This window comes from Bemisia tabaci, chromosome 1, assembly GCF_918797505.1.
Source record: "Bemisia tabaci chromosome 1, PGI_BMITA_v3".
NCBI lineage: Eukaryota > Metazoa > Arthropoda > Insecta > Hemiptera > Aleyrodidae > Bemisia > Bemisia tabaci.
Window position 1 is genome coordinate 59,859,715 of NC_092793.1, and position 21,680 is coordinate 59,881,394.

Below are 21,680 nucleotides of genomic sequence, written 5' to 3' on the forward strand. Positions count from 1 at the left end.
CTCAAAATTGGAGAAAAATGACGAGTAGCTGAAAAAATGTAACCAATTGATGTGATATATCGCATGCCGTTCTGACACAAAATATGGCGTCAATCGAATCACCTTAACTTTTAAGTGACATTTTTATCTTCGTATTAATGCTTTGGTTAACTGTTTCGATGTTTGGTTCAAGATGTTTCAATGAAAGTTGTATCTTTGTTTCAGGTACGTAATGTTTCACATGCCATGGATTTTCTCTCCAATCTGTAAGTAGACTTGAAAGTAATTAGCCGAATGCAAGAATTGAGGAATTTTTGCAATCCTGACGTAAGACATGCGTTTAGACTTCGCGTGAATTACTTTTTCATTACAATATAGCATTCTAGCGGTATTTTTTCCTCTAAAAAACCACGTCTTTATTACGTTAAAATCGTTTGTGAAAATTGATAAGTGAATGTTTTAGTCTCCTGACAACAAAAATGCAATCTCAAAATTCGAAAAAATGACGAGTAGCTGAAAAAATGGAACCAATCGATGCGATATAACCGCATGTAGTTCAGACTCAAAATATGGCGTCCATCGAATCACCTTAAGTACGTCGTTTGTAGTTTATAATAGTATCAAGCCCCGTAAAGCACATTAAATCTTTTTCGCTGAAAACAACGCAACAGCCCGAATGTGACGAAGATAAAATACACGCAAAAATCATCATCTTCTAAAAATGTGAATTTCGTAGCCCTGACTGCTTATTTTTCCTGTGTCTGTTATCCGTCTTAAATTATTACCTAAAGCTTCAAAAACGACAACAATGTCAAAATAATTCGGGCTGTGAAATAATTCGACCGAAGCGGAGACAAACGGAAGCACTTTGTCTGGTGACGCCCTGCAATTTACGAGCCGGGGCAGCCGCCTCACGGAGAAATATTCCCGCAATCTGAAACCGAAACAATTTGCAATTTGCATTCTCTCCACTGAATTAATACCACATTGGTTGTCTTCCTTGTTTTCTCTGCATCCCGCCGCAGGCCGTGCGGCGTTCGCCCCGTATGAAGTTGCCATTCGGAGCAAACAAACGCTCCACATCATTCTTACGGTCATAAATAATAGGAAAAAATCATGAGGAAAACAAAAACATTGGTCGTAAAAGCATTCCTCAGCAGCTAGAAATGAGGGGAAAAGGAGTCCGGTAAGGATGCAGGAAACTTATTCGATCATACTTTCGGCCACAGTTTGAAGACGTTGGAACCGCGTAATCAGAATTTCCTATAGTTATATCATTGCCCATTCTATGGGAGCAACCCCGCACAGTAGATCGAATCAATTAGAGAGATCGGACTTGAAATTTTTGACTAAAACTACAAATTTTTATGTTGAATTTGTCACATTTTGAATTGGTGAAGGGGATGCTCCTGGAAGAAAATTCCACGAGGAAACCAATGGTACTATTTTTAAAATCTCTAAATTTTGATTTAACGGAGTTATAAGCTTTTGAAGTTTCCAAATTTTGTCCGACCTCTCCTGTTCGACTCGATCCACTGTGCGCCATTCCATTGATGGTTTCGAATATCTCCACGTCCGTCCTTGTGCCGCACCACCGCGCTTGGATCTTAACGACGACGGTAGGGTGACTTCATTTCCTTCTATATGCAATGTCGACATCACTTGTGTTGATGAATTTGCATGCAGCGGGCTGATTGTTGAAATTGATAGACATAGCGATAGACAAAGATGATGTAAGGAGTATGGAGCAATCCTGTTAGTTGAAATGGGTGGTTCCTAGAGACTGTGGGAGAAAATGATGGACTAAACTAAAGGGTTTCTCGTGAGTTTCGGTTAGTTAATCTACTACCTACCTACTCTGTCCATCGCAACCGCCCATTTCTACAAATAGGATCCCTCCTTATCCATATCCTTTTTCTCTTCTTTGTCTTTAACTTTGTCTATCAATTTCAACAATCAGCCCACAGGAGCTTTTTATGGGCTATAACTATCGGCTATTCTAGTAACTGGATGCCTTTGATTAATGCCTTAATGTAACTCTACAGTGAAAAGTAGCAGCTATGCTATAATAATTCTAATCTTGAGTACAGCAACAATCTGATCTTAATTTTTTTTAAAAAAAAAATTTTTTTTGAGTAATTTTGACGAGATAACACGTATCCTAGTGCTTGAAACGTTAAACGCCGAGACGGCGGTTCGGGGGATAACGTGTTTTCTTCAATATTTTTACAGACATTTCTGATCGTTAAAACGGTGTAAGTTAGAATTGGGCGGGGGCGTTTTGGGCGAGAACATGTGAAAAAGAGCCGTTTATCCAACACGTTATCCCCCGAACCGCCGTCTCGGCGTTTAACGTTTCAAGCACTAGGATACGTGTTATCTCGTCAAAATTACTCAAAAATTTTTTTTAAAAAAAAAATTAAGATCAGATTGTTGCTGTACTCAAGATTAGAATTATTATAGCATAGCTACTACTTTTCAGTGTAGAGTTACATTAAAGGTAGCCTAAAGGGATTGTCAACGGTTGCAAACTTTTCAGTATTACTTGCGAATCCACGGAGAAGTAGGATTGTTGATCAGTTACTGAGGAGAGGGTTTACAACTTCGGTGTTTATCATACCAATTAGATTGAGTGCTCATTTCCTACAAGTTTGTCCCAGGAACTTACGAAAGAGAGACCAGCGTTGGTAATTGCATAACAAGCAAAACCAAACGAGCACAATTGAATTCCCGGTGGATCTCCGCACGTTGGTGAAAGAGCGAAGTACGAAGGCTGTCACAGAAGTTTCCCATCCCGTCGTATGCGCTAACAAATATAGCCAGTAAATCGCGATTTGGTAGGTTCTGAAAATCAAATTTTGACCTACAAGATGAGTTTTGTGGCGCACATTTTTTATCAAAAATTGACCGAGACACACCAGGGTTATTTTTTTTTTTTTTTCGAAGACCCGTTGCGTGGACTTCTACGAGTTTTTAGGATCGAGGAAAACTTTCAGAAAGAACTTACTGTGTTCATTTCTTTTAGCGCACGCATTCAAAGTTTAAATTTGTTTCATTTTTTCATGCTTATTTTCTTCCAAAAATAATGAAAATAAAAAAATGAATAAGTAAAACAAATATAAAAAACAAGTCCTAAAGCCATGTAGGTAGGGCTCCGCGCAAAAACGCTATAGTTCGTATATTTTTGGCGATGTGCTCCAGAAAAGCTCATATTTTAGGTAAAAATTGATTTAGAGTACCCCATACACCGCAACTCTCTAGCTTTTTATAGCTGGCTCATACGACGCCCCAATATAAACCTTTCGGGACAGCCTTTGTACACGTGCCGATCGAGAACTCGCATTTTTAAAGAAAAACATACTTGGGGTACACTGCCCCTTACTTCTTCTACATCGCGATCCTGTGGGTATTGAGGTTAACTTGCCAGATGAGAAGAACTCAAAAGCAATGGCTTTTACTTTCGTATTCTCGCCATGAATGAGGGTGTGCGAGCTGCCTCTCCCTTCGGGGTAATGTCCAGGCTCGCGGAGGGGGGGGGGGGGGGGGGCTGAAGTCGAGGAGGGTGTCTCGGAGCCCGAATACCGACACGACACACCATTATCAGTCAGTTAAAGGCAATCGAGGGTTCGGCAGGAGTCGAGGCGTCAACGTTAATACGATCTATTGAACTGTTAAGCGTCCGTTAGCGCCATTTAACCTCATTTAGATTCGGTGCCAAGATTTCTCGACCGAGACAGTGCGAAAAAAGCACGTTGTTTTTAGAACGGAGCCAAGCGATGCTGGTCGCCATGGTTACGAGCATGAGCCGGGATGCGCGTGCGTTCGGGGGCGCGCGGGTCAGCGCCGGTGGCCGCGCCGCGGGGATAGGCAGCCAGTGCGACTTTTCCTCTCGGCGCTAGCAGCCCTCCCCTCCGTCTCCGTGACGGATGCGTGGCCGTGACGTATTTCCGCTTCCGCACCGTAACCGCGTGGCATCCGCTGCGCCTCGAATCGGGGCCCTATCCGTCCCTGGTGACCCCCCGTTTTTTCCACGGTTCCCTGGTCATCGTGTGTGTGCCTTACAGTGACCCCTCGATTCCAGCTCGACTCGCTTGTCCTCGATATTATCAGCGCCGGAAACCCCAACGGGAAGTGATTGTGTGCGGGATTTTTCTGGTTCGGTCGTCCGGGCGGGGTCCTCCGTCCGTGCTGTGTTCCGCTCGACGAGACTCAACCGTAGGTTTAAAAAGCTGTGCGATGCAATTTAATTTCAAACCGAGGAAGTAGATTTAGAGTTCCTCGTGAAGGCGATATTTCATGAATGCGATTGACCTACTCTCAGTTGCACCATGCTACTCTACTACTTTTTTCTTCTTTCTCTCTTTAATTGGACGTATTTATATCAAACGGAACTATGTGCATTATGACGTGAGCCTTGTTATGCACATATCGACGATGAAACTACCAAACCACGTATCTCGGTTTGCGACGGCGCAGACTTCCTGTCATACTTTATTTTTTAAATGAAAAACTACTTAACATCCAGTCTTGAAAATTTCTGTGATTTTTCCTCTTTGTGCGGAGAAAATTCCGTGAAAATTTCAAGGAATGATATTGATTTGGTCTACTTCAAAAAAATAAAATGTGAGCGTAGATTTCTAAACACCGCAAACGAGATACGTGGTTTGGTAGTTTCACCGTCGATATGCTTATGGGTATCAGGGCTCATGTCTTAATGCACATAGTTCCGTTTGGCAGAAATACGTCCAATTCGTCGTTTCCCTCGCGAAAGAACGTAACTGCATTTAGATTCTGCCGAATTTCCCCTCGCATATTGCATTTTTACCGGGAGAATTTTGACACTTCTAACTGAAAATTCTTGCTGATTTTTCTTCGGATCTCAAGCAAAAATCAGATTTTTGGACAAAAATTGTACAGGTACATTCTTGTGAGACATTGAATTGTTCCAGTCAATTTTGCTAACTTAGAATGGCGAGTTACGTGCCTTCGTTCCGAAAACGACGAATTATGCGGGGAAAAATGATGGATGGATAAATCATCTTGTTACCTGATTTAGACGCCAATATGAGGGAAAAGACGGTGAAATCAATGACTTTGCTGGCACAGTACGTATTTTTCCATGAAGAGTCAACATACAAATGAATATGCTACACCAGAATAGAGTCAGAAAAGGATAACATTTTTTTTGGTCGATGTCGAAATGAGGTCATCAAAATGGTTATGCGTATCATCCTGAATTTCCGTAATATTTGGAATTCTCCAGCTGAAACTTCACTGCTCACAATATGACAACTTCGACGATGTACATTCTAATTCAAGGATACGTTTTTTTACGTCTCTATTTCAGTTTCATTGATAATATGGAAAAACTTAGTACCTCAACTGCACTGTGGATTTCTTTCAAGCAAACAAAACAAAAAACAAAAAACTGACGATTTCAGAAAAATTAAATCGATCTCACTTGATTACTCTCGGTCAACAGATCCTGGGTTTGAATCCTGGCAGTGCCGCCAAATTTCCACGGAACTGACGAGTGGATCTGCAGGAACAGACCCTACGCGGCCTTAATCCCTGAAAATTTGAAAAGCCTGCAGCATGGATGTGTCAATCTCTTAATGTCTAAGGATAAGAAATAGAGTCTATTGATGGTTCTAGGTGCCTAACGGAACATGAGCCGATAAGCCAGCAGAAAGAAGAAAAAAAAGAAAGAAAGATAAAGCGTATTTTTCATTCGTTCTCTAGTGTATTAGTGAATCAGTAGAAATCGTTCAAAAATTGAAAGAAATAAATATTATGAGAACCATAAAAGCTGCGTGAAAATGCCTCTTTAAACTTTTCAAAGAAGTCGTTTTACTGCCCTTGCCGAGCTGTGGCTGCGTTACAACTTTATGAACAGCGATATGTATAGAATAACATCATATCTCTGGGCTATACGTGTCATGTGATGATCGGTCTTAAGCCCGACAAGGCAAGGCGATACGAACATTCAAAATGAAGAGAACACGCGATACGAAATCCACACCGCGACATGTACCATTTCGAACAAATTTATTACATCCGGTCAGGAACAAGGCCCAATCTCGACCGAAAAATAAATTGGGTGGAAAGAATTGGAGTTGGTGAGGGTGAGTGGAGGGCAGAGAAGATGAGTGTGGGAAAATTTCCTTCAGTTTCATTTAAAGCCCTTTTCGGGATTTCCAAACAATCGGTGAAAAGCCACTACAATCGTTATTCTGGCGGAAAAAGAGGATAGATCTCAAGTCTATTGTATGGTCTCAGATAATGATGCATAAAATACAGCATATTATAATGAAAAGTACATCAGTTATTGATACGATTACAGCGGTGAATCCCAAAATACGTCAAACCCTTTTCAATGATTTTGTTCGTCAATTAAATTGTCAAATCAGGATGTTACTAAAATTGCCCTCGGCCGGGTTGAGTTCCATTAATTAAACGGTTTATCCTAAACACGAGCTTGCTAGCTCTTGTATAGCTCTTGTAGGCGTATTTACATATTAAATTAGGGTCGAGTACAGATTGACCGCCATCCCTCTCCCCCACTCTATTTTCCGAGCCAATGCCACGTGCCAAGTGATCGGTTTGTTTTCATGAATTATCCGAAAAAAATTTGTTCCAATTACAAAGATCCCTGTCCTCTTTTGAACATACTTATTTTTCTACCAAACTGATCCTTTGAAAATGAGGTCAATTGCTGATAAAACGAAAAGCTGAATAAATCTGTGGAAGCAATAGCACCCTCCGTTCCTACTTGATCTATTAACCGGACGGTTTATCCGGGCACACGTTTATTTTACAGAAAATAAAAATACGCCTCAGCGAGCTCATTCAAAATTTCGCTAAATCAGCTTTTGAGGTACAGATATTAATTTGAGTCTAAAATGAAGTTAAAATAGGGGGGAGGAATTCGCATAGAAAGACCATACTGTATAGTTATAGAAATGACTCGGCTTGTACTGCATGGGCGCATCAGCCATACAGTACTGCAGTTTGGCAGTACTGCCGTGCCAAAGAAAAACACCGTATGAGCTTTCAGACATTGCTATTTTTTTTGATAAAACACAATTTTCCTGTGCAATTTTTGAGTTTTTTTATTCAAAATTTGCAGAGAAATAAACACATCTTTATCACATGATCACATCTTGAATAACTGATAATTTCCAAGAATATGCTTTTCAAAAAGAAATATTTTATCGGAGAAACTTTGGTGATGTCTATATGTTCATACGGCGTTTTGCTGTACCACGGCAGAGTAGGGACCTTAAGTTTCAGTAAAATTGAGCGAGTTTTCGACACTTATTTAAAAATCACTGACATGATTGAGCCTATTTCAATCATTAAAGCTAAACTTTTTGATTTCTCTGAGTTAAATTTCCAACCGTGCAGTAGCTAAAAACCTTGCTTCCAAAGTTTTGAATAAAAAATCATCTTGGTTTTTCCAAAGAACGTTGGGTGTTTACCGTCTTAAGTCTAAACACGATTGGATTTTCATCAATCTTGTGCATTTTGATCTTGATATAGAACGTGCCTTTGGTCTCGAAAGAAAGATGAAAACTTCGCTCTCAAAGTATAGAAAATGGTATTGACCTTTAATGTCAATTGAATCTCTCAGTTCGAAGACGACCCATCTCGGTAAAATGAGAGTTTTTAGGAGACGATAAAACAGCGAAAAAAGGGGTGTTCCTGCACTAAAAATGAACATCGTAAAAAAACCCCAGTTGGGTCGTTTCGAACTGAGAGATTCAGTTGTTGCACATGTATATGGAGAAATTATCCGTAGAAAAGGAAGGTTTTATTTCATGGATGAGCGAACGTTGGGTGTATGGTGGCGCCAAAACCGATTCGACTAATGAAATTAATCTTCCGGTTAATATACCGAGCGCCTTGTTTCAGCTCGGTTACGCGAACTGAAAGTCCAGTTTGAAGAAATGAACACTTCATAGTAAATTGAACTTCGGATGTTCGGTTCAAGAGTTCGAACTTTGTGTTTTAGGGAGTTCTAATCTCGTTCTCCTCTCAAATGCTCTCCAGATTCCGGAACTTCCGGAATTTTTTAAATTTTATATTTTTCCGGAATTCTTTTAAAATTTGTTTTTTTTCTGGAGTTACTCCGGCTAACTGCGAAATGTCTAGCATCCGATTGCCTGTGTCACACTTTCAAAGCGTTCCATCAAAACGTCAAGGTTAGCGCTCTGCGCATGCCCGTTTCTGTTGAGGAACCAATCAGAGCTCACTAACTCTTCAAAAGCGTGCGGCCTGCACGCTTTTGACGACATTTTGATGGGAGTGTTGTGATAGTGTGACACAGGCAAATCGAGACAGTCAACTTCTGAAATTTTTTTTGTTTAAATTCTCCAGAATTCTTAGAAAATTTGTTTTTCCTGTAGTTACTCCGGTTAACTCCGGAATTGCCAGCATCCAATCGAGACAATCAACTTCCGAAATTGATAATTTTTACATTTCTCCGGAATTCTCTTAAAAGTCGTTTTCCCCGGAGTTACTCCGGCTAACTGCGGATTTTTCAGCACCCATTCGAGACAGTCTACCCCCGCTCAGATTTGTCCGTAAATATCTATTTTCTCTGGCGGAATGTAAAAACCTGGATTGCCCCGAGACGGTAGGAGCGACAAGGCGAGCCCGTCGGGCGGCGGAGGAGGAAATGGGAGGCGACGCTGGTGGCGGCGGCCGGCAAGAAAGCAAGCTCGCTGACGCAGGCCCCCGCCCCGCCCGTAACAAATTAGGGGATTAAAGATGGAATCGCAGTGGCTTTAAGGATCTTGATATTCCCACGAGTGTAATGAATGGAAGCGTATTCTAAAATGCCATTACTTGGAGCTGCGTTTTTCCTCGCTCGGCCTCGGATCCTAGCGCCCTGCGCCCCGTAAACTCATTACTTATCACCAACGTGGCACGGCCGCCCTGCCCGAGTCCCCGTTTTGACGGATAAAACCGAGCCCCCCCCCCCCCCCCCTTCGACAGGCCGCCCGCCGCCGTCGGGGCTACCCTTTCACATTAATTCACCGGCCAATTTAAATCCTTTTGAATAATAATTCCGATTGTTCCCGCCTGTTGGCAGGTATTTATTCCTATCAGATCCATGACTTATTCGCTCCGGAGCTCAAAATTGAGTTCGATTCGACTCGCCGAAACACCGAGGCGTTTTTTAGGGCTCTATCGGACGGGTGCTATCGTACGTCGAGCTGCCGATGTATTTTATAACTTATCTATCGGATTCCGGGCGTTTTTTCCGAAAAGCTTTTTTCAGAATGTGATCCTTCTGTTGTTCTCGCGTTACTGTGTTCTATACTTGAGAAAAATAATGATACATTAAACCGCAATCCTGGCAGGCGATTGCCATCGAAATTACGGGTCAAATTTCAATGAAAGTACAAAATAATTTTGAAATTTGTGAGCATAAATCTGAAATTTCAATTTCATGTTTCAGAGGAAAATTTTGTGAAATTCCATGCACTGCTATCAAAAATAATTGAATCAGTGAGATCGAAAACACACCAGCTCGATAACTCAAAAACGCGCGACTTTCATTGAAGACGGTCAATTTTATGAAGGTCATTGAAGTTAGCGCATCTGTTTCAACTTGGACCTTTAAAATTTCCTCAAGTGCCTCTCTTTTGGCACCAAACAACTTTTTCTTCATCTACTGAGCAGTTTTGTGTGTGTCTTGATTACTTTCATTTTTCCGAGTCGGTGTGTTTTCGTTCTCACTGAATCAATTACACTACCCAGGGTTGAGACAACATTTTTCGTCTTATTTACGACATACTTCCATTATTTCCAATACTCCCGATGTTTCATATACTTGAATACCTTTAATACCGTCATACTAGGCTGCGATTTAAAAATGCGCACTGAATAATTTAGTTAGTGGCTCATTTTTTCAAGAATAATAAATCGGTAACATTCAAAACTAAACCAAGTTCCCTGCGTCTTTTACAACTTAATATCTGATTAATAATTGATTCCTAACAGTCGTATAGCAGACTATGTATAGGGTGGACCGATCCAATCGATGGTGGAGGATTTTATGCAATTTTCTCATTTTATTCTCATCGCTCTCCAAAACGTTTATAGAGCATTGAAAGAGGGTGGTTGTGATGGAACAAAGTTTGTGGGCAGTAAATCTATGAAAAATAGCGGAGGACACAGAAAAAAGATCTGGGAACTTCCTCTCCTCCCTATAGGAACTTATCGAATGGAGTCCATTTTGGCAAAGATTCAACTGGGCCAAAGTTTCCGTAACGAGGGTCAGAGAACTTTGGAGATGCACTACTCCTTCCCTCATTTCCTTTCCCTCTCCCTAATAAAGCATTCCCTCCTAAAAGCCAATTATGTAAATTGAAGGCAAGTCAGCATCTGAAATCAAGAATGATAACAGCACCTTTGATGATACATGGGGGGCAAAAGGTGATAAAATATCGGCATTATGCATATAATTTACAAAAATGCAATTGCTCTTCCAAAATGGTCGTGTATTATCTCTCTATGAATTACTCATGATTGCGCTGTAATTACAAAATCGTCGATAAAAAGACATGACAAATCATTACAGGTTAGATCTCATGCGATCCAATACAATAAATTTCCTATTGTCATCAGTGAGTTTAACGTCAAGGTCGTAAACACTACTTCAGAATCCTAACATGTATAGAATATAATAGAAATATGGAGATATATAATAAGAGAAGGCAATTTTAAAATATATAATTTCTCAACAAAACCTAGGCCCTAATCGCTTGAAAGTTATGAATTTACGCCGTTAGTTCATTTTCCACCCGTGCATTCTTTCTTTATTCATTCGTTAAGGTATTGTTTGTATTAATTTATTTTCAAAGAGGCTAACGAGCCCTTCATTTGTTAATCCATTTACTTCGGAGCATTTTAATTGGCTGAATTCCCGTACTTCATCCGTATCATCCCTCCGATCAGAGGCAGATATTTTTTATTATAACACGCAAGTTTTCAAAGGGCCTTCAAGCATATGCCTCTTTCTTCCTTTTTTACTTTTATTAACTAATCTCATATATTTTGGATTCATCAATTTCCAATAAATCCATTTTCAATTAATCTCCTCAATTTCTCAAATGTAAGTTTACCTAAACCCGAAAAACTGGCACCCTCACACTAAAAAGATCGGTTCAATGTCCACAGAATCAGAGTTTTTTTGTGAATAAAATCAAGCTCGTCTACGTCAACTAAACTTCAGCGTTTCCCCTTCGAGCTAAAATGATCCGTGACACATCTCTTTTTGTCAGCCCTGGATTTAAAAAATCCGTGAGTGGCTGAGCAAGTAATTGATTACACGCTCACCACTCTACCGCGACAGCATCAAACTCTCAAACAATCCGAAAGTTTTCCAAATAAAAATGATGAACGGTGAAAATATCGCGTCGTGATTAACTTCCCTATTAATCAGATTCGAGGGGAACAAACTTTCACATCTCTTCGCGAGAGTATGCACATTATTTAAACTAAAACATTAACAGTTTTTAGAAATTTACCCTGCACTGGAAAAAAAAACACATTGGATCTAGAGTCCAGACTCAAAAAAACATCGACAAGAAAAAATACTCTTTATTCAATCAGATCTAAGCTTAAATCAAAAACCAAGCCTCTTAATTTGAACGGATTTCCTTTTGATTTAAGCTCAAATCTGATTAAATCAAGAGTCCTTTTTCTTGTCAATGTTTTCAAGAATCTGGACTCTAGATCCAATGTGTTTTTTTTTTTAAGTGTGCAAAATCGTGAACCCTTCACTAGTGAATGCAAGACTCTGGTTTAATATTGAAATCTGGCAGATGGAATGAAATATTGAGTCATGCGAGAGCGAGAACTCTGCGACTGGAAGGGTGTATAAATAGCGGGGAGAGCCGAGGCAAAAAGGCAACTTCAGCGATGCCAACCCAAAGCTACCTCACGTCTATTACACAGCTGCCAGAGAAAATTGCCCAGGGTTTCTAATAAAACGGTAGACAGCGTAAAAGGTAGCGGTTAAGCACGGCTCGGATTTAGCAGCAAATTTTTCGTCTCATTAAATTCAAATCTTCCGGGCTACTGATGTGAAAAAGAATGAAGGGGGATGTCAGGTTGACGCTGCGACCCTGAAGTCTATCTTTGAATGAACCTCGAGATTAAGGGGTTCCTCCCGAGAGGACCAACGCCCTCACCAAATTACCGCGTCACTCCAATCACCAAAGATTCTCTCGTCCTCCTTCTCCTTTTTCCTTCCTCGAGCCTCTTTGCTACGGTCTTCGATCCGACCAGAGAGATGCTTTTTCACTTTCTCCGGCTTCATGGATTGAAAATCACTCAAGCTCTAATCTGTTCTCAACTCGCGAAACTACAGGGCGGAAGAAAGAAACTGCTAAGCGCCAAGTACAAGAGAAAAACCGAGTGTAGAGTTTGTACTCTTGAAAAATGAAACTAATGAGAAGAATCAACGTTTTTGAACGTGATACCTCAAACGTACATACTCTGCAGTAACCGAGGTACGTATCATAAAAAAAGTGACTAAACATAAATTCCGGTCTCAATTTTTACGGACTCAGACTTGCGGTGACTTTTCTATAGAACGAGAGGCGTTGCCAAGTGCACTTTAAAAAAATGATGTGATGCGTCATCAATGGAACCCCCGAAGATTAGTCGGGATTTTTATGGAATGATGTGTTTAATTTTAGTGAGTAACGTTATGGGATCTCAATTTTTTTCTTTTTTTTCAAATTGCTCGCATAATGCAGGAAACGTATAAGAATTTTAAAGGTGACCCGACAACGGAGGACGCGGGTAAAATTAATTACATGGAGCACCACGTCAAGCGCATCATTTCTGTAATATGTTGGTCTTCCACGAAGCCGCTATAGATGCAAAAGTTTAGCCTTTATTAACTTGCCCGTTTGAATATAGCTGCGTGGCCCCAGTGGCTTCTTTTCCACGCTGCTCACGAGACGTGCGTGGGGGATTGAACACCGGCGTTGCCAAATTTCTAATAAAAATCGGCCGCACCAGCATTCCGCATCACTGATGGAGCCTGCATATTTTTGCCCTAATCGGCGGCGCAATTGAAATTTGAAAGTTTCCAAAGTTGAGTTAAGATTGGGGCGATCGAACCGCTGTTAGGGTCTAACTTCCCGGCGGGTTATTTCTCTCTTCTCGCCGGGACTTTAGCGAGCAATGAGTTTTGTTTTTGTTCTGTATAATGGTTTGCTGATAAAACCGAGAGCCGTGAAAGAGCAACATCTTTCTTATTTCCCACGGAACTTGCATGACAATGGAAAAGCGAGAGAAGCGCCGAGTTAAAGTGACGCCCATCGGTGTCCTTTATCACCAAGGTGAGTTAAACGAAGGTATTCTCTTCCGCTACAGATCACCCAAAATCGAGGAAACACTCGTGGCTTTGATGCCAAAGGTGCCGTGCTAAAGGAAAAACGCCTAATGAATATTCGAGAGTTGCCAAATTTCCTTCGGTAAAATGTTCATTTTTGAGGAAAGCTATCACTGGTAAAAAAAAAAAACCTCTTGGCTCAAGAGTGCAGTTTCTTGTCGCCGGATTTAAGAGGCTGGACTCTTGTTTCAAGCGGATTTTGAATTGAATCAATGCAAAATCCGCTTGAAACAAGAGTTCAAGACTCTTAAATCCGGCGACAAGAAACTGTACTCTTAAGCCAACGCACCGCGGCATTGGTCCAAGAGGTTTTTTTTTTACCAGTGATATGGATATTTTCCCTTGAATTTTAGGTGAAACTGCACACATAATTACGAGGGGCGTTCAATAAGTAAGTATCCCCCCTCTCTAAAATCCATAAGAATGGACCAATTTTAAAAAACTTGGGCTCAAAATCTTCCTTAGGATATTTTGAGTTCAACAAAACAAACCGCAACAAAATCGGACTATGTGCGGCCGAACGCGAGCCGTTTGAACGCGCCGAGGTGCTCGACGCTCCCGCCGAATCTGCGAGGATTTGAAGTCCGCTACAGGAGAAGAGCTTCTCTGCCAAAGCCTCAGTCGTTCATCACTGACGAAAAATCAAAGAAATTTTTGTAGAATAAGGGGCTTCCCTCACTTCTCCACATAACCAGCTCGATCCAAGAAAGTCTGATACTGAGACTAAGACTAAGAGAACAGCTTTTGGATGCCTCGTGCGTGGAAGTCTTTCAGCTGACCGCGGATGAAAGAGTGGACGGCTAAATTGACCTCTTCCACTGATTCCAAATTGACTCCTCCGAGTTCAGATTTCAGATACGATGATAAATGGCAAACCAGACCACCATTTATTCCCGTTCCTGAAATCTGAACTTGGAGGAGTTAATTTGGAATCAGTGGAAGAGGTCAATTTAGCCGTCCACTCTTTCATCCGCGGTCAGCTGAAAGACTTCCACGCACGAGGCATCCAAAAGCTGTTCTCTTAGTCTTAGTCTCAGTATCAGACTTTCTTGGATCGAGCTGGTTATGTGGAGAAGTGAGGGAAGCCCCTTATTCTACAAAAATTTCTTTGATTTTTCGTCAGTGATGAACGACTGAGGCTTTGGCAGAGAAGCTCTTCTCCTGTAGCGGACTTCAAATCCTCGCAGATTCGGCGGGAGCGTCGAGCACCTCGGCGCGTTCAAACGGCTCGCGTTCGGCCGCACATAGTCCGATTTTGTTGCGGTTTGTTTTGTTGAACTCAAAATATCCTAAGGAAGATTTTGAGCCCAAGTTTTTTAAAATTGGTCCATTCTTATGGATTTTAGAGAGGGGGGGATACTTACTTATTGAACGCCCCTCGTATCTGAAAAATTGGAAGAAAAATATTCAAAAATTTTCCGAAAATTCGTGATCTACCCAAGGAAATTTGACCTGAAGGCTCATACGGCGTTTTTCCTTAGCACGGCAGAAAGGGCGAGCAGACCAATAAGAATTGAGCACGACAGGCATCCAAAAGAGCGAGAGAGAGCGAGAGAGAGAGAAAATCCAGCCGAGACTGAAATCGTACTAACCGACTGAGTATTTTCTTCATTTTCGGTGTTTGAATAGCTGAGAAGCATACCTTCGTTTCACTTTCCTTGCATTCTCACAACGTGGCAGCCCAATTTTACGTATTTATGCTAAAAAAGAACCGTGTTGCAGTGTTGCACGCAAACCCTACGCTATCAGCTCCATTTAGCACAAACACACGTCCTATCTGTACCCGCGCGTGAGGTCTGTTCCCTTTACGTGCGGGGATGCACTATGCGTGGTTTTTACACAAATTGATAGAAGAAGATATCGCCAGACCACGGAATTGTTGAATTAGATTTATTCTGAATGCTTTTATGATTGCGTTTTTGTGTTTATTGAGTTTATGGTTTGTTATTTTCTAATACGCTGAAGATGGAGTCAATACTCGGAAATGCATTCGTAATAAATCTAATTCAACAATTCCGTGGGCCGTCTCTATCTTTCCCTATCAGTTTCTGTGTCTTCATAATGAGCCTCTAGACAGGGTAAGAACTGGAGGCTCTAAGCACATGAATCTGCATCAGAATTTCGCGTAGAATTCAATGGTACAAACGGGAATTCATGAAACCAACTAATAAGCGAGATATTTGCGTAAATAGACTGCGCATTTTTGTAAATCCCGCTCGCCTAATATACGAATGACGTCACATTTGTAGCCAATAGGATTGTCGCAGCGCTGCGCAGCGCTGACTGAGCATCGGCCATCGAAAACGTCCAACGCTCCCAACGCCGGGATCGTAAACAAACGAAAATTGATAACAGGAAGGACCCAAGCATTGCCCAAGCACCCAAGCTACTCGAAATCTTTTAATTTTCATTAATTACAGTCCATGTTCGACTTCAAGAAAGCATTTGACAACCATTTTCCTTGTATTTTATAACCTGGAGCCACAGCCTATCGGCTCATTCTAATGTGCACTCTGAGAATCAGTTCCACAAGTCCAAACCCTGACATTCTTTTCTTTGACCATTCTCTTTTCATTCTCGCCACAATTTAAGTGTTATGCAGTTTCTTTATCTAAAATATGTGGTCTTGAATTCATTCAGGAGTCAGAAGTTTACCTTTCTTTTAGTATTACAGCCCTTTGACCCCTCAAACTTCACCGATATGACCTCATGTAGCTCAAGGTTTCTCTGGCCCGAACCGAGTGATTACACATCTGAGGTGTGTCTCATGGTTCTTCAAATTAGCAGTTTAGAACTAAATTAGGGACTACAGTGACTCAATCCAGTTCTGCTTTCTTGTTCAATGTTTGTTATCAGTGTCTGTTCTTTTACGTGACCAATCTAGTGCATGCACTGTTACGCTATAAGTACAGGTATTATTGCTTTTTTCCTGCTGTCAGACCTTTTTCTTAAGCCTGCTGATTCACCACAGAATCTGCCCTAGTTGTGTAAATAATTTGGTGTGTAGTTATTGAGTTAATACCTCCTTGCGGTGATGCAAACTTTCTCAGATCCGTCATAAGTGGGTATTGCATTTAGACGATCACTCGGACCAGATGAAATCACTGCCCTAGCAGCTTCAAATTTATACTTTGATCTCTGATTCACTAATAAATAACACTTTATGGTGTCATTTATATTTAATCAGTTCAAAGCTAATTCGACAATGAATCATCAATGGTCCGATCGAAAAAGGAATTTTCTGGTGCGTGCTATGGCTGAATCGACACTACATTCAATTTTCGAAAGCTTCAATCAAGACATGACCATCCGTCTTAAAGTGAAAATATTTTTCAACCATTCAAGTAGTTCAAAAGGTAAGATATCTGAAGTTACTAAGGTATCACCAGGGTACATACGGATCTGTTGTTGGACAGTTAGTGTGAGTATGCTTACGTTTGTGGATAATCATTCATGGCAAAAAGAGGATGTTAATGACAAGGCTAAACTGGGAAACCACTTACCTAAATTCACAAAGTTTCAGACTTCCTGTTCCTCTTAATTTCTCAATTAAAAAATCATTCAACAAAATCTCTGAAATGTGATATTTTTCCTCTACATGGGCAGAAAATTCAGTAATTAATTCAAACAATATGCTGACTTGCTTCCCTTTGAAAATCTGAACTGGATGTAGAAAGTTTGAGCAACGTATTCAGGATATGTAATTTACACGTTTTGCAAATGATACCTATGTTTGGCCATTAGATTGGTTTGAGAAGTAAATGTTACAAATGTCATCCCTGGTCAATCTGAACTGTTTTTCCCAACTTTTTTTCATGGTGGGATGTAATTCTATGACTTTTCAAGATCCTTTCATCTTTCAGTACCTGAAAAATTCAGTGAACCAAACGACTTTCAATAGGAATCGTTGGCAACTTTACCATTGAAATGATTCTTAGGTGATTTTGAATGGAACAATCTTACACAAACTTTTGTTGAGCAGGTTTTACTCGCCCTGAATTCTTAAAAGAGAGGAAAAATATTTTCTTAACGCTTGGAGGACAGGGCTGGGAACCCGATCGGAACCCGGAACCCGGAACCCTCAGAACCCGCATGTTTATGCGGAACCGGAACCGGAACCCGAACCCGAAACTTCGGACCTTCAGAACCGGAACCGGAACCGGAACCGCCGGGGCACAATCCGAGAACAGGGTTCCTACACGGGTTCCGTATCGGTTCCGTGACAGCTGATGTTGCAGCAACGCCGGGTTTGAGACGGCCCCGTATCCAAGGAAATTGTAACAAATTTTTTATCGGTGAAAAATCAATTTAATTGAGCGAACTCATTTTAAGTGAAGTGGAATTTTAAAAAGTAAAATGGGAAGTATTAGAATTTTTTTTGACTACATCAAGGAAGAAAATAAATCAGTTTGTAGACGTTGCAAAGAAAAAATAGGAGGGAATCATGTAACAAACTTAAAAAAGCATGTCCGAACGCAGCACAAGGAGGAATACGAAGAGTGGTTAAACAAACAAAAGACCGAAGAAGAAGTTGAAAGACTGTTTTCGGGCCTAGCGTTCATTCTATCCCCCCTCAGAGCCAGCATCGCGCCGGACTTGCTGGAAAGTATCCTGTTGCTCCGGTATGCTTAAGTAATATCATTTTCAATTGCTTGATTCAAATTATTGTTTCTAAATTAATCATTTTTGATTGCTTCATTAAAATTGCCCAGTTTTGAACTCTCTCTCATTTTGAGTAATTTACTTTAAAATTAAATTATTTTCGCGAATACTAATACCATGGAACCCGAGTGGAACCGGTTCCGGAACCGGTTCCGGAACCGGGACCCGAATCTTCGGACCCCCGGAACCGGAACCGGAACCCGAATCATTGGACCATGAGAACCGGAACCGGAACCGGTTCCAAAATCCATTCGGGTTCCCAGCCCTGTTGGAGGATGACCTAACTATGTTGCTGTAAGTAGGTGTGATCACTTCATTTCATGAAATTCAGTAAGGCTCGTCGCTGCGTGAAACACATAAAACATACTGATTAAGAAATGAATCCTCAAATAATTAGCAACTGTTTTGTGCAATATCTGTTGATTAGCATTTGATGATAACTAGAATACAAAAATTCTGAAGTTAAGAAACCAGGAATAAATAACTACCAGAATGGTCTTATCAGATTTTCTCTGAGACAAATTTCCATATTCATTGATGAAGTGTAGCGTGCATTTGAATTCACAATGTTTGGAATTTCCAATAGCATTTAAGGCCTGAGGCACAATTCCTTATCTTTTAAAGCAGGGAAGACACCTTGGACCCTCCATCATTCGTAACTCACAGCTTTCAGATTGGTTCAGTCATGTCTTCGAGCAAAAAAGCCCTTTAAATGACCAATTTCCACAATTTTATAACTTCACCCACTTGAGATGTTGTATTCCTCTTTAGATATATGGCAGGAGAGTATATTCTGAAATTTACAGGACACACATCTCTTCAGAAATAGGAGAGTGCTAACATAATTATTACTTACCAAGTACCAGTTCCTGATGAATTTTTTTAAGGTTCATGCTTTCGAAAGTTGAGTTGTACGTAATGTCGATTCAGCCATAGCACGCACCAGAAAATTCCTTTTTCGATCGGACCATTGATGATTCATTGTCGAATTAGCTTTGAACTGATTAAATATAAATGACACCATAAAGTGTTATTTATTAGTGAATCAGAGATCAAAGTATAAATTTGAAGCTGCTAGGGCAGTGATTTCATCTGGTCCGAGTGATCGTCTAAATGCAATACCCACTTATGACGGATCTGAGAAAGTTTGCATCACCGCAAGGAGGTATTAACTCAATAACTACACACCAAATTATTTACACAACTAGGGCAGATTCTGTGGTGAATCAGCAGGCTTAAGAAAAAGGTCTGACAGCAGGAAAAAAGCAATAATACCTGTACTTATAGCGTAACAGTGCATGCACTAGATTGGTCACGTAAAAGAACAGACACTGATAACAAACATTGAACAAGAAAGCAGAACTGGATTGAGTCACTGTAGTCCCTAATTTAGTTCTAAACTGCTAATTTGAAGAACCATGAGACACACCTCAGATGTGTAATCACTCGGTTCGGGCCAGAGAAACCTTGAGCTACATGAGGTCATATCGGTGAAGTTTGAGGGGTCAAAGGGCTGTAATACTAAAAGAAAGGTAAACTTCTGACTCCTGAATGAATTCAAGACCACATATTTTAGATAAAGAAACTGCATAACACTTAAATTGTGGCGAGAATGAAAAGAGAATGGTCAAAGAAAAGAATGTCAGGGTTTGGACTTGTGGAACTGATTCTCAGAGTGCACATTAGAATGAGCCGATAGGCTGTGGCTCCAGGTTATAAAATACAAGGAAAATGGTTGTCAAATGCTTTCTTGAAGTCGAACATGGACTGTAATTAATGAAAATTAAAAGATTTCGAGTAGCTTGGGTGCTTGGGCAATGCTTGGGTCCTTCCTGTTATCAATTTACGTTTGTTTACGATCCCGGCGTTGGGAGCGTTGGACGTTTTCGATGGCCGATGCTCAGTCAGCGCTGCGCAGCGCTGCGACAATCCTATTGGCTACAAATGTGACGTCATTCGTATATTAGGCGAGCGGGATTTACAAAAATGCGCAGTCTATTTACGCAAATATCTCGCTTATTAGTTGGTTTCATGAATTCCCGTTTGTACCATTGAATTCTACGCGAAATTCTGATGCAGATTCATGTGCTTAGAGCCTCCAGTTCTTACCCTGTCTAGAGGCTCATTCTAATTAAATACTGTACCTTATACAGAATGAATCCGATCACGCGTTTTTGTGTCGTTTGCGTAGGTTGCGCAATCAATCCGCCTGATTGAAATGATTATGAAACATTTTACAGGAAAAATGTGTTTGAAAGAATATTTGAACCGTGTCGTTTAAGCGTGATTTCTTTCCTCAAGCATCGCTTAGGTCATTAAATCGTTTTTAGAGATCAGTAAATGTTAAAAAAAACTTCCGCTGAAAGATACATCTCTCTACGCAACTTACTTCAAATGGCAATACAGGTATTGTGACTTGTTATGGCTGAAATATGTCATATATAAACCAGCATTACTATTTTCAGTTAATTGATTCAGTCCAATCAATAAAATTCGACTTGATGATGTTTGTATTACTGAAATAGGCGGATTTAAACCAGCTTTACCATTTTCAATTAATTAATACAGACCAATCTATGAAATTGGACTTGGTGATGTGTGTATGACCCCATCGGCCGTCTAAAATTCTAGCAATTTTAATAACGCTTTGAGGGAGGCAAAGGCATGTGAGTTGGCTCACAAGTCTACTCACTTTTATGAGAGGAGGAGAGAGGGGAAAACGAGCGAGACTATACTTGGAAAAATCCTCTTAAAACGGTTAGAGAGGAAAAGTCCGGGTCCGTTTTTGTTGGTGTTTCAAACTTCTCCATCCCATCTTGGGCAATTAATAATTTTCCATTATTTTTATAAAACGAAAGGGAACGCCCGCCCGCTTTCAGCGATCTGGGGCAGACAACCCCGCGCGGATGAGAACGGAAAAAAGGCGCCATTTATTAGTGATATATTATTCCCTATCGTGGAAAGTATCTTTTTAAAAACCCGGTTGCGGAGCCGCCCACGGACGGCGATCCGTAATATACGGCGATCCGTTATGGGGGGCGATCCGTAATAAACGGCGTCGTTATGCGGCGACGACTGTACCAATTTTGAATAAATTGAAACGGTTAACGTCGGGTTGAGTGACCCATCACAATAGGGGGGAGGGGCCGGGGGTGGGGGCGGCGAGCTTCCTGACACCTTATTCGTCTTTGCCGCGCGGTTTTTGCCCCGGTCAAGAGTATTTGTCCGGGCATTTGGCGACAATTATTCCGCTCGGGACAAAATAATTGGACTTGACAAGCGATTTTTCATTCGGATCTCGATGGGAATGTCCCGGAAAGAACGCGTGTCGTAGCGCCGCGTTGGGCGAGCATGCTCACACTTTAAATGGCGAATTCCCTCGGGAATCGACGATCTGGATTTAATCGAATTTGCAAGCTCATCATCCCCATCCAGCGATTAGTGCATGTCCGACCGATGAACCCAAAGTTCAGAGTCCAGCCTTTGGCTCTTAATATATATCCGAGCAATATTTTACTCTATCTTTATTCCCCTCCTAGCCGGGTCGGCGTGGATGTCAATATCTCACTCTTTCCATTCCATTGTCTCAATAATTATCCGTATTTTATGGTTCAATAGT

The 21,680-nt window shown here is 41.0% G+C and overlaps 1 protein-coding gene across 5 annotated transcripts in view; it reads left to right on the top strand.

Moving 5' to 3' along the window:
• Positions 1 to 21,680, top strand: part of Nmdar2 (glutamate ionotropic receptor NMDA type subunit 2) — a 156,207-nt gene that overhangs the window by 23,183 nt on the left and 111,344 nt on the right. For 2 of the 5 annotated variants that reach the window (XM_019050916.2, XM_072304576.1), the window contains exon 1: positions 3,576 to 4,194. The exons of 1 other annotated variant lie outside the window; for it this stretch is intronic. The gene's annotated coding sequence lies outside the window, so the exon portion shown is untranslated. Of the gene's footprint in view, positions 1 to 3,575; positions 4,195 to 21,680 lie in introns of those variants that run through there. 2 more of the 5 variants (XM_072304584.1, XM_072304585.1) reach the window with 1 other exon arrangement.